This window comes from Cherax quadricarinatus, chromosome 26, assembly GCF_038502225.1.
Source record: "Cherax quadricarinatus isolate ZL_2023a chromosome 26, ASM3850222v1, whole genome shotgun sequence".
Classification (NCBI taxonomy): Eukaryota; Metazoa; Arthropoda; class Malacostraca; order Decapoda; family Parastacidae; genus Cherax; species Cherax quadricarinatus.
In genome coordinates this window covers 20,621,106-20,635,476 of record NC_091317.1, presented here as the reverse complement: position 1 = coordinate 20,635,476, position 14,371 = coordinate 20,621,106, and positions in this window count along the sequence as shown.

Sequence of the window (14,371 nt, the reverse complement as noted above, 5' to 3'; positions counted from 1 at the left end):
TTAATAAGTAATATTCATGACAGTTAAACCGGTAATTTTAATAACTGGTAATTGTAGGTAATCAGGTTTGATCCGAGGGCGAGCATAGCTCCAGTTCAGTAAATCAAGAACCCTTCACCAGTATCAAAGTACCCCCTTTGAAATTATTATTATTATAATAAAAAAGAAGCGCTAAGCCACAAGGGCTATACAGCGTCCCCCTTTGAAAGATTTTAAACTTGAACCTAAAGTTTTTTTCCGTTTGCTCAACATATTTATTGAAATTTACGCAAAAGAATTTTACCGATTTAACCATCAGTATTCTATTCGTAAATTTTAGTAACGAAGCTTTAAAACTAACATTTTTAAATACAGCATTTACTAAGTTCACATTCCTTAGATCAAGAGCCCCTCACCATAATGAAGGCACCTTCCTTGGGAGTTACAAAATCGTACCGCAGACTAATTAAGAAAACAAGTGCAGAGCAAGCTTTTACTGTGGTGTCGGTCTACATAAAGCTTGGTAAAGCTCTACAATGAGCGAAACCGTAACAAAAACACTTGCTCTGCCCCTGTGTTCTTCAAGACCTGTACTTACAAGACACCTGTGTCACACTTCCTGCCTCGTTCACCAACCTAATGTAAAGTCTTTATTCCAGATGTGTTTCTCCATAGGAACTAGTCTTCTCGCCATTTTTTAAAATTGTTCACATAAATGTCTCTGGCTATCAACAGGAGTATATTCTGGCGTGCTCCTCCACTCAGTTGTGTCCAGGAAACAAATATGGCGTCTCCTGTGCCTCGTTGCATTCACAAGTGTTATGAGTAATATATCTTTGACGCTTTTTGACGAACTGGCCCCAATTACTCCAGAAAAAATAGAATAATTTTGGTAAAAGGAATTACGTAATTTTATATCTTCATGTAATAAATGCAATAAAGAATTTATTTAATTTTCTTGGGTAGTTTCCAACGTCAATTTCTTAGCGGTGTCAGTAAATTTACTTATGTAGGTATCCCGAAGGGGAATTTGTTAGTAGCTGCTTGAACATTTTTCTTTTTTTTTTTCCTTGGTTTTCCTCCAAATTCATCTTTATTTCTCATAACACGAGAATGCTTCATCTGATCGGCTTCAAATTTTCAGCTCAATAATGAGAAATTTCAATTACTCCGATATGGAAAGCGTGAGGAAATTAAAACTGTATCGGAGTATAAAACGAATTCCAAATACATAATGAAGCGAAAAGATAATGTAAAAGACCTGGGAGTGATAATGTCAGTGGATCTCACCTTCAAAGACCACAAGAGTGTATCAGTCGCATCTACTAGAAAAATTACAGGATGGATAATGAAAACATTCAAAACATTCTTCAGGTCGCTTTTTCTGTCTAGGCTGAAATATTGCTGCACACTAACAGCACCTTTCAAGGTAGGTGAAATTGCTGACCTCGAAAATGTACAGATAACATTCACGGCACTCATAACTGCGATAAAACACCTCAGTTACTGGGAACGCTTCAAGTTCCTCAACCTGTACTCTCTTGAACACAGGAGGGAGAAATACATGATTATATACACTTCGAAAATCCTAGAGGGATTAGTACCAAACTTGCAATGAAAAGCAGGGGCGCCTCTAGGACGATAAGATACAACACAATAAGTGTCAGGGGCCTAAGACTGTTCAACTGCCTCCCAGCATACATAAGGGAGATTACCAATAGACTCCTGGCTGTCTTCAAGCAGGCGCTGGACAGGCATCTAAAGTCAGTACCTGACCAGCCGGGCTGTGGTTCGTACGTCGAGATGCGTGCGGCCAGAAGTAACAGCCTGGTTGATCAGGCCCTAATCCATCATGAGGACTGGGCTACAGGGGCGTTGACCCTCGAAACCTTCTCCAGGTATACGGTAACTAGGGGTAAAATCTTGGAACATTTGGAATATACAAGTTCTAATAATTATGACTGATTCCTACTGTAATTTACTGCTAGGCCTTAAATAATAAGATATTACAAGGACTCCAATGGAAATAAGTCACTTTGTCTAAATTTTTGGGTTATCCTAGGTAATTTACACATACGTTAAACTATCGAATAATTGTACTTATGTGTACCTGTACCTAAATTAACTTACTCCTTGAGTGGCTCTGTTAACTTCCAAAACTCTGCTACTTGGCTTCAGACGTTCAAAATAACAGGATGTCTCCTAATTTGATGGCTGAGTGAAATTCAAGTGTGGACGTGCACATCTAGCAATTTTACGTATAAAATAATATGAAATTTTTATTGCCTTTAAATTAGGTAAAATATATTTGAGTCCACCTCTTCCGAACAGCTTCAGTATTTAACAACTGATGTATCTTAATTAAGGTCAGGATAGTAGTGACCATTAAGTTTAGTTTGTGTGATGGCAAAGTTGTTAATATACCAAATTACCGTAGTCAAAAACAAAAATGAAATCGTTGAATTATTATAATCAAAACCATGCGCTAAACCCACTAGGGTCATACAGCGCTGCTGAGATCTTTTGAGTCCATGTAATAACTGGAGAATGACTTTTCTAGCAGGCTTCAAACTTTCAGTGCTGGTCAGCTTCCCGGAATACATGGTTCGCGTTCTTCTAATTAGGCTACATTACTCACATTTTTATTTTATTTTAATAAGTTAATTGTGAAACAAGATCAAAAAGAAGCTAAAATAAGAAAATATAATTTCCCAAGAAGAATCGGAGCAAGAAAAAAGGCTGACAGTTACGCCTAGCACAGTATTTCGGGCGAGTTGGATGACATAGACAAGTCTAACACCATAAGTTAGACACTTATGTAGCATTTGGGAATCTTTATTCAGGGAATGTTTCGCCAGCCAATGGCTTCTTCAATCCAATACACAGAACAGTGGAAGATTGATGAGTTTGAGGTAATCAGTCCCTCAGCCTAGAGTCATTGTAATCTCTCCATTAACTTGTCCTTTTTCTGAACCTTTTATTGGATTCTAACTTGAGTTAATACTAAGTTACCTATTCAGACTTGATGTAAATGGTTTAGAAAATCGACAAGTTGTACAAGTGTTTCATTTTTCTACCCTCTCAGAGACTCGGGTGTTAGTCAGACTCAGGTGTTAGTCAGAGACTCAGGTGTTAGTCAGGTGTTGTGAGCTGCAGTCTGCCGGGGCTCACTGCATATGATTAACACTACTTGACTTTTCTTTTTCTCTTGTCTTTTTTTTTCTAATCCGAATAGTCTTCTTAGTTTCTTTTTTCTTCTTTCTTCTTCTTTTTATATGGTGGATGCACAGAGTCAGTTTATTTATATTCTTTTATTTAACTGCATTCATGAATGGTGGGCCACCACAATACAGTACAATTCATGAGTGGTGGGCCACCACAATACAGTACAATTCATGAGTGGTGGGCCACCACAATTCATGAGTGCTGGGCCACCACGCATGAATTCCAAGGCCTTCTGCAACACGTTGAAATTTCAAGAGCAGAACAGTTAATGTTGTGCATGAGATGAAAGATGCACTGGCTAAGTGTTGCACTATTCTTGAAGCATGTAACAGGAGAGATACTGGAGCTGCAGCAGCCGGTATCAAGAGGATCCTGAGTCATCCTGAATTTAAGTTTTGGTTGGAATATTTTTCCAAAGTGATGCCTCACGTTGACATCATGTTTTCTCAGCTTCAGTCTAGAAATATTAATGCAGTTAAGGCTAATACCTCTTTAACACCTTTTGCTTCTTCAGTTCAGAAATTAAGAGATGAAGGTGATGCTTCCACAATGTCTTCTGAACCAAAGAGAAGAAAATCTAATACAGATAAAACAGTCGCTGCAAAAATGGTTTATGATTCAGTTTCACGAATCATTTGGAAGCCAGTTACTACTAGTGAGTAATTTTTCAACATATACTGAAAACTTTCCTAGTGATGGACTTGAGCAGTTGCAGACTATCTCATCCTCGAAAAAGATAAATAGAGAACTGAACTATATATGTACTGTATTCCAGAGAAGATTTTTGGAAATCGGAAAAAACTTATTGACTTGCTAGAGATGATAAACGACAATCATCTGCCGTCAACATTTTCAGAAACTGTCAAGCTGTTAAAAATTTTAATAACTTCAATGACAACAGCAGAAAGATGTTTTTCAACCTTGAAGAGAATCAAAACTTTTTTTGCTCAGTACAATGGTGAGTGAAAGATTGACTCTCTGGCAATGATATCAAGTGAAAACATGATGATAACAGAAATAAAAGATTTTAATGAAAAAGTTATAAACCATTTTGCGACATCAAAATATCGAAGCTTGGATTTTATTTTCAAATATATAATTGTAAGATGATGAGCTCAACTGACCGTCTCCACCAGCAGGACTGTGACCACCTCTACGAGTACGTCTCCACCAGCAGGACTGTGACCACCTCTACGAGTACGTCTCCACCAGCAGGACTGTGACCACCTCTACGAGTACGTCTCCACCAGCAGGACTGTGACCACCTCTACGAGTACGTCTCCACCAGCAGGACTGTGACCACCTCTACGAGTACGTCTCCACCAGCAGGACTGTGACAACCTCTACGAGTACGTCTCCACCAGCAGGACTGTGACCACCTCTACGAGTACGTCTCCACCAGCAGGACTGTGACCACCTCTACGAGTACGTCTCCACCAGCAGGACTGTGACCACCTCTACGAGTACGTCTCCACCAGCAGGACTGTGACCACCTCTACGAGTACGTCTCCACCAGCAGGACTGTGACCACCTCTACGAGTACGTCTCCACCAGCAGGACTGTGACCACCTCTACGAGTACGTCTCCACCAGCAGGACTGTGACCACCTCTACGAGTACGTCTCCACCAGCAGGACTGTGACCACCTCACGAGTACGTCTCCACCAGCAGGACTGTGACCACCTCTACGAGTACGTCTCCACCAGCAGGACTGTGACCACCTCTACGAGTACGTCTCCACCAGCAGGACTGTGACCACCTCTACGAGTACGTCTCCACCAGCAGGACTGTGACCACCTCTACGAGTACGTCTCCACCAGCAGGACTGTGACCACCTCTACGAGTACGTCTCCACCAGCAGGACTGTGACCACCTCTACGAGTACGTCTCCACCAGCAGGACTGTGACCACCTCTACGAGTACGTCTCCACCAGCAGGACTGTGACCACCTCTACGAGTACGTCTCCACCAGCAGGACTGTGACCACCTCTACGAGTACGTCTCCACCAGCAGGACTGTGACCACCTCCACGAGTACGTCTCCACCAGCAGGACTGTGACCACCTCCACGAGTACGTCTCCACCAGCAGGACTGTGACCACCTCCATGAGTACGTCTCCACCAGCAGGACTGTGACCACCTCTACGGGAACGTCTCCACCAGCAAGACGGTGACCACCTCCACGAGTACGTCTCCACCAGCAGGACTGTGACCACCTCCATGAGTACGTCTCCACCAGCAGGACTGTGACCACCTCTACGGGAACGTCTCCACCAGCAGGACTGTGACCACCTCTACGAGTACGTCTCCACCAGCAGGACTGTGACCACCTCTACGAGTACGTCTCCACCAGCAGGACTGTGACCACCTCTACGAGTACGTCTCCACCAGCAGGACTGTGACCACCTCTACGAGTACGTCTCCACCAGCAGGACTGTGACCACCTCTACGAGTACGTCTCCACCAGCAGGACTGTGACCACCTCTACGAGTACGTCTCCACCAGCAGGACTGTGACCACCTCTACGAGTACGTCTCCACCAGCAGGACTGTGACCACCTCTACGAGTACGTCTCCACCAGCAGGACTGTGACCACCTCTACGAGTACGTCTCCACCAGCAGGACTGTGACCACCTCTACGAGTTCGTCTCCACCAGCAGGACTGTGACCACCTCTACGAGTACGTCTCCACCAGAAGGACTGTGACCACCTCTACGAGTACGTCTCCACCAGCAGGACTGTGACCACCTCTACGAGTACGTCTCCACCAGCAGGACTGTGACCACCTCTACGGGTACGTCTCCACTAGCAGGACTGTGACCACCTCCACGAGTACGTCTCCACCAGCAGGACTGTGACCACCTCTACTAGTACGTCTCCACCAGCAGGACTGTGACCACCTCTACGAGTACGTCTCCACCAGCAGGACTGTGACCACCTCTACGAGTACGTCTCCACCAGCAGGACTGTGACCACCTCTACGAGTACGTCTCCACCAGCAGGACTGTGACCACCTCTACGAGTACGTCTCCACCAGCAGGACTGTGACCACCTCCACGAGTACGTCTCCACCAGCAGGACTGTGACCACCTCCACGAGTACGTCTCCACCAGCAGGACTGTGACCACCTCCATGAGTACGTCTCCACCAGCAGGACTGTGACCACCTCTACGGGAACGTCTCCACCAGCAAGACTGTGACCACCTCCACGAGTACGTCTCCACCAGCAGGACTGTGACCACCTCCATGAGTACGTCTCCACCAGCAGGACTGTGACCACCTCTACGGGAACGTCTCCACCAGCAGGACTGTGACCACCTCTACGAGTACGTCTCCACCAGCAGGACTGTGACCACCTCTACGAGTACGTCTCCACCAGCAGGACTGTGACCACCTCTACGAGTACGTCTCCACCAGCAGGACTGTGACCACCTCTACGAGTACGTCTCCACCAGCAGGACTGTGACCACTTCTACGGGTACGTCTCCACCAGCAGGACTGTGACCACCTCTACGAGTACGTCTCCACCAGCAGGACTGTGACCACCTCCACGAGTACGTCTCCACCAGCAGGACTGTGACCACCTCCACGAGTACGTCTCCACCAGCAGGACTGTGACCACCTCCATGAGTACGTCTCCACCAGCAGGACTGTGACCACCTCTACGGGAACGTCTCCACCAGCAAGACTGTGACCACCTCCACGAGTACGTCTCCACCAGCAGGACTGTGACCACCTCCATGAGTACGTCTCCACCAGCAGGACTGTGACCACCTCTACGGGAACGTCTCCACCAGCAGGACTGTGACCACCTCTACGAGTACGTCTCCACCAGCAGGACTGTGACCACCTCTACGAGTACGTCTCCACCAGCAGGAATGTGACCACCTCTACGAGTACGTCTCCACCAGCAGGACTGTGACCACCTCTACGAGTACGTCTCCACCAGCAGGACTGTGACCACTTCTACGGGTACGTCTCCACCAGCAGGACTGTGACCACCTCTACGAGTACGTCTCCACCAGCAGGACTGTGACCACTTCTACGGGTACGTCTCCACCAGCAGGACTGTGACCACCTCTACGGGTACGTCTCCACCAGCAGGACTGTGACCACTTCTACGGGTGCCTATATGTGAATGCTTATCGTTTTTAAATTTAGTTTAATTTTAAAAATGATTATTTTGTTGTTCTATGAGGCTTGCAGTCACGCAGTCCTTCTATTCTATTTTTTGACGAGCTGCCGCTGATGGTGGCGTAGAGGTGTAGCTAATGTGTAGCTGGAGATGTGGCGAAGTGTGGCTAGATATGTAGGAGGGAGGTGTGGCTAGATATGTAGGAGGGAGGTGTGGCTAAGTATGTTGGAGGGAGGTGTGGCTAAATATGTAGGAGGGAGGGGTGGCTAGATATGTAGGAGGGAGGTGTGGGTAGATTTGGAGGGAGGTGTGGCTAGATATGTAGGAGGGAGGTGTGGCCAGATATGTAGGAGGGAGGTGTGGCTAGATATGTAGGAGGGAGGTGTGGCTAGATATGTAGGAGGGAGGTGTGGCTAGATATGTAGGAGGGAGGTGTGGCTAGATATGTAGGAAGAGGAAGGTGTGGCTAGATATGTAGGAGGGAGGTGTGGCTAGATATGTAGGAGGGAGGTGTGGCTAGATATGTAGGAGGGAGGTGTGGCTAGATATGTAGGAGGGAGGTGTGGGTAGATATGTAGGAAGAGGAAGGTGTGGCTAGATATGTAGGAGGGAGGTGTGGGTAGATGTAATGTGGCGGAGAGGTGTGGCGTAGAGGTGTAGTGAAGAAGTATTGACTAATGATGTGATGGAGGTGTGGCGGAGAGATGTGGCGGAGGTGTGACAGATGTGACGGAGACGTATGACTCGAAAAGTTTGGGGCTGTAGGCCACCCCTGCCAATAATGAATCTTATGAGTCGCTGTAATAAGAGCGCTTGTTGCAAGCACAGGGAGCCACTTGCTGCACAGGGCTAGACACTTTATTCTTGTATGTTATGTTGTGCTGTCGTAGAGTGATCATGGCTGAGTCTAACCTCACTCACACACACACACACGGAAACACTCTCACTCACAACTTTTTGCAGTCGAGGAGGATGCAGTCTACCCAAGCATCTCTCTCCCGCTTAATTTCCAGTAATCTGTCAAAACACACTAGGATTCTCTTATATATTCATTGCAAAGTGATCACATATTTTGTTTAGTACAGTTATAGTTAGCAAGATCTACATACTTAGGCATAGAAGAGTAAAAGCCTATGTATCGACTATACGAGGATCATTGTAACCTGGTCAAATATTCTTCAATCCCTAAAATAGGCATGAAAATAGACTCTGAATATTTTACCAAGAGATTCACAATTCTCGATGTACATATTTCAGAATATTACTTTCCTATTACTGTTATTTAGTTATTTTAATTCGTTCAGTTATTTGTTTATACATTAATTTTTAGCGGATTAACATCAATTACTTTATTTACTTTACTGGCTAGTGATTATTTTTTTAAATATATTTTTGAAATTTTAGTCACAACAATGACACAGCACCTGGGAGTGGCAGGTCACCAGGTTGACACAGCACCTGGGAGTGGCAGGTCACCAGGTTGACACAGCACCTGGGAGTGGCAGGTCACCAGGTTGACACAGCACCTGGGAGTGGCAGGTCACCAGGTTGACACAGCACCTGGGAGTGGCAGGTCACCAGGTTGACACAGCACCTGGGAGTGGCAGGTCACCAGGTTGACACAGCACCTGGGAGTGGCAGGTCACCAGGTTGACACAGCACCTGGGAGTGGCAGGTCACCAGGTTGACACAGCACCTGGGAGTGGCAGGTCACCAGGTTGACACAGCACCTGGGAGTGGCAGGTCACCAGGTTGACACAGCACCTGGGAGTGGCAGGTCACCAGGTTGACAGCACCTGGGAGTGGCAGGTCACCAGGTTGACACAGCACCTGGGAGTGGCAGGTCACCAGGTTGACACAGCACCTGGGAGTGGCAGGTCACCAGGTTGACACAGCACCTGGGAGTGGCAGGTCACCAGGTTGACACAGCACCTGGGAGTGGCAGGTCACCAGGTTGACACAGCACCTGGGAGTGGCAGGTCACCAGGTTGACACAGCACCTGGGAGTGGCAGGTCACCAGGTTGACACAGCACCTGGGAGTGGCAGGTCACCAGGTTGACACAGCACCTGGGAGTGGCAGGTCACCAGGTTGACACAGCACCTGGGAGTGGCAGGTCACCAGGTTGACAGCACCTGGGAGTGGCAGGTCACCAGGTTGACACAGCACCTGGGAGTGGCAGGTCACCAGGTTGACACAGCACCTGGGAGTGGCAGGTCACCAGGTTGACACAGCACCTGGGAGTGGCAGGTCACCAGGTTGACACAGCACCTGGGAGTGGCAGGTCACCAGGTTGACACAGCACCTGGGAGTGGCAGGTTACCAGGTTGACACAGCACCTGGGAGTGGCAGGTTACCAGGTTGACACAGCACCTGGGAGTGGCAGGTCACCAGGTTGACACAGCACCTGGGAGTGGCAGGTCACCAGGTTGACACAGCACCTGGGAGTGGCAGGTCACCAGGTTGACACAGCACCTGGGAGTGGCAGGTCACCAGGTTGACACAGCACCTGGGAGTGGCAGGTTACCAGGTTGACACAGCACCTGGGAGTGGCAGGTCACCAGGTTGACACAGCACCTGGGAGTGGCAGGTCACCAGGTTGACACAGCACCTGGGAGTGGCAGGTTACCAGGTTGACACAGCACCTGGGAGTGGCAGGTTACCAGGTTGACACAGCACCTGGGAGTGGCAGGTTACCAGGTTGACACAGCACCTGGGAGTGGCAGGTCACCAGGTTAACACAGCACGTGGAAAGTGGCAAGTCACCAGGTTAACACAGCACCTGGGAGTGGCAGGTCACCAGGTTCACACAGCACCTGGAGAGTGGCAGGTCACCAGGACGACACAGTACCTGGAGAGTGACAGGTCACCAGGTTGACACAGCACCTGGAGAGTGGCAGGTCTCCAGGCTAACCTGGAGTTTACCTGGAGAGAGTTCCGGGGGTCAACGCCCCCGCGGCCCGGTCTGTGACCAGGCCTCCTGGTGGATCAGAGCCTGATCAACCAGGCTGTTACTGCTGGCTGCACGCAAACCAACGTACGAGCCACAGCCCGGCTGGTCAGGAACCGACTTTAGGTGCTTGTCCAGTGCCAGCTTGAAGACTGCCAGGGGTCTGTTGGTAATCCCCCTTATGTATGCTGGGAGGCAGTTGAACAGTCTCGGGCCCCTGACACTTATTGTATGGTCTCTTAACGTGCTAGTGACACCCCTGCTTTTCATTGGGGGGATGGTGCATCGTCTGCCAAGTCTTTTGCTTTCGTAGTGAGTGATTTTCGTGTGCAAGTTCGGTACTAGTCCCTCTAGGATTTTCCAGGTGTATATAATCATGTATCTCTCCCGCCTGCGTTCCAGGGAATACAGGTTTAGGAACCTCAAGCGCTCCCAGTAATTGAGGTGTTTTATCTCCGTTATGCGCGCCGTGAAGGTTCTCTGTACATTTTCTAGGTCAGCAATTTCACCTGCCTTGAAAGGTGCTGTTAGTGTGCAGCAATATTCCAGCCTAGATAGAACAAGTGACCTGAAGAGTGTCATCATGGGCTTGGCCTCCCTAGTTTTGAAGGTTCTCATTATCCATCCTGTCATTTTTCTAGCAGATGCGATTGATACAATGTTATGGTCCTTGAAGGTGAGATCCTCCGACATGATCACTCCCAGGTCTTTGACGTTGGTGTTTCGCTCTATTTTGTGGCCAGAATTTGTTTTGTACTTTGATGAAGATTTAATTTCCTCGTGTTTACCATATCTGAGTAATTGAAATTTCTCATCGTTGAACTTCATATTGTTTTCTGCAGCCCACTGAAAGATTTGGTTGATGTCCGCCTGGAGCCTTGCAGTGTCTGCAATGGAAGACACTGTCAGGGGCCCGAGACTGTTCAACTGCCTCCCAGCACACATAAGGGGGATTACCAACAGACCCCTGGCAGTCTTCAAGCTGGCACTGGACAAGCACCTAAAGTCAGTTCCTGATCAGCCGGGCTGTGGCTCGTACGTTGGTTTGCGTGCAGCCAGCAGCAACAGCCTGGTTGATCAGGCTCTGATCCACCAGGAGGCCTGGTCACAGACCGGGCCGCGGGGGCGTTGACCCCCGGAACTCTCTCCAGGTAAACTCCAGGAGAATAACAGGTCACCAGGTGGGTGGTAGCCTCCTATACCCATACAATGTTGACGAACTATTTACAATAACTATTGATTTCTTATCTTCAGAGAACCAAATTATATTAAATTTGTCATTGAAATAATAATTTCAGCCAAACAACAAGACATTGTGACACATTAAGTAACTTCAGTTATAACTTTACTCTGATTTTCAAAATACATAAATAAAAACCAAGTAGAAGGTAAGGAAAAAGGTTAATAAAAAGTAAGTACAATACTGCAACAACACACAACAAACACTGCAGCAACACACAACAAACACTGCAACAACACACAACAAACACTGCAACAACACACAACAAACACTGCAACAACACACAACAAACACTGCAGCAACACACAACAAACACTGCAACAACACACAACAAACACTGCAGCAACACACAACAAACACTGCAACACACAACAAACACTGCAACAACACACAACAAACACTGCAACAACACACAACAAACACTGCAGCAACACACAACAAACACTGCAGCAACACACAACAAACACTGCAACACACAACAAACACTGCAACAACACACAACAAACACTGCAGCAACACACAACAAACACTGCAACAACACACAACAAACACTGCAGCAACACACAACAAACACTGCAACAACACACAACAAACACTGCAACAACACACAACAAACACTGCAGCAACACACAACAAACACTGCAGCAACACACAACAAACACTGCAACAACACACAACAAACACTGCAACAACACACAACAAACACTGCAGCAACACACAACAAACACTGCAGCAACACACAACAAACACTGCAACAACACACAACAAACACTGCAGCAACACACAACAAACACTGCAGCAACACACAACAAACACTGCAACAACACACAACAAACACTGCAACAACACACAACAAGCACTGCAGCAACACATAACAAACACTGCAACAACACACAACAAACACTGCAACAACACACAACAAACACTGCAACAACACACAACAAACACTGCAACAACACACAACAAACACTGCAGCAACACACAACAAACACTGCAGCAACACACAACAAACACTGCAACAACACACAACAAACACTGCAACAACACACAACAAGCACTGCAGCAACACATAACAAACACTGCAACAACACACAACAAACACTGCAACAACACACAACAAACACTGCAACAACACACAACAAACACTGCAACAACACACAACAAACACTGCAACAACACACAACAAACACTGCAACAACACACAACAAACACTGCAGCAACACATAACAAACACTGCAACAACACACAACAAACACTGCAGCAACACATAACAAACACTGCAACAACACACAACAAACACTGCAACAACACACAACAAACACTGCAACAACACACAACAAACACTGCAGCAACACACAACAAACACTGCAGCAACACACAACAAACACTGCAACAACACACAACAAACACTGCAACAACACACAACAAACACTGCAACAACACACAACAAACACAGCAGCAACACATAATAAACACTGCAACAACACACAACAAACACTGCAGCAACACACAACAAACACTGCAACAACACACAACAAACACTGCAGCAACACATAACAAACACTGCAGCAACACATAACAAACACTGCAGCAACACATAACAAACACTGCAGCAACACACAACACTGCAGCAACACATAACAAACACTGCAACAACACATAACAAACACTGCAGCAACACATAACAAACACTGCAACAACACACAACAAGCACTGCAGCAACACATAACAAACACTGCAACAACACACAACAAACACTGCAACAACACACAACAAACACTGCAACAACACACAACAAACACTGCAACACACAACAAACACTGCAACAACACACAACAAACACTGCAACAACACACAACAAACACTGCAACAACACACAACAAACACTGCAACAACACACAACAAACACTGCAACAACACACAACAAACACTGCAACACACAACAAACACTGCAGCAACACACAACAAACACTGCAACAACACACAACAAACACTGCAACACACAACAAACACTGCAACAACACACAACAAACACTGCAACAACACACAACAAACACTGCAAAAACACACAACAAACACTGCAACAACACACAACAAACACTGCAACAACACACAACAAACACTGCAACACACAACAAACACTGCAGCAACACACAACAAACACTGCAACAACACACAACAAACACTGCAACAACGCACAACAAACACTGCAACAACACACAACAAACACTGCAATACACAACAAACACTGCAGCAACACACAACAAACACTGCAGCAACACATAACAAACACTGCAACAACACACAACAAACACTGCAACAACACACAACAAACACTGCAACAACACACAACAAACACAGCAGCAACACATAACAAACACTGCAGCAACACACAACACTGCAACAACACACAACAAACACTGCAGCAACACACAACACTGCAACAACACACAACAAACACTGCAGCAACACACAACAAACACTGAAGCAACACACAACAAACACAGCAGCAACACATAACAAACACTGCAGCAACACACAACAAACACTGCAGCAACACATAACAAACACTGCAGCAACACACAATACAGCAGCAACACATAACAAACACTGCAGCAACACACAACAAACACAGCAGCAACACATAACAAACACTGCAGCAACACACAACACTGCAGCAACACATAACAAACACTGCAGCAACACACAACAAACACTGCAGCAACACATAACAAACACTGCAAAAACACACAACAAACACTGCAGCAACACACAACAAACACTGCAGCAACACACAACAAACACTGCAGCAACACACAACAAACAATGCAGCAACACATAACAA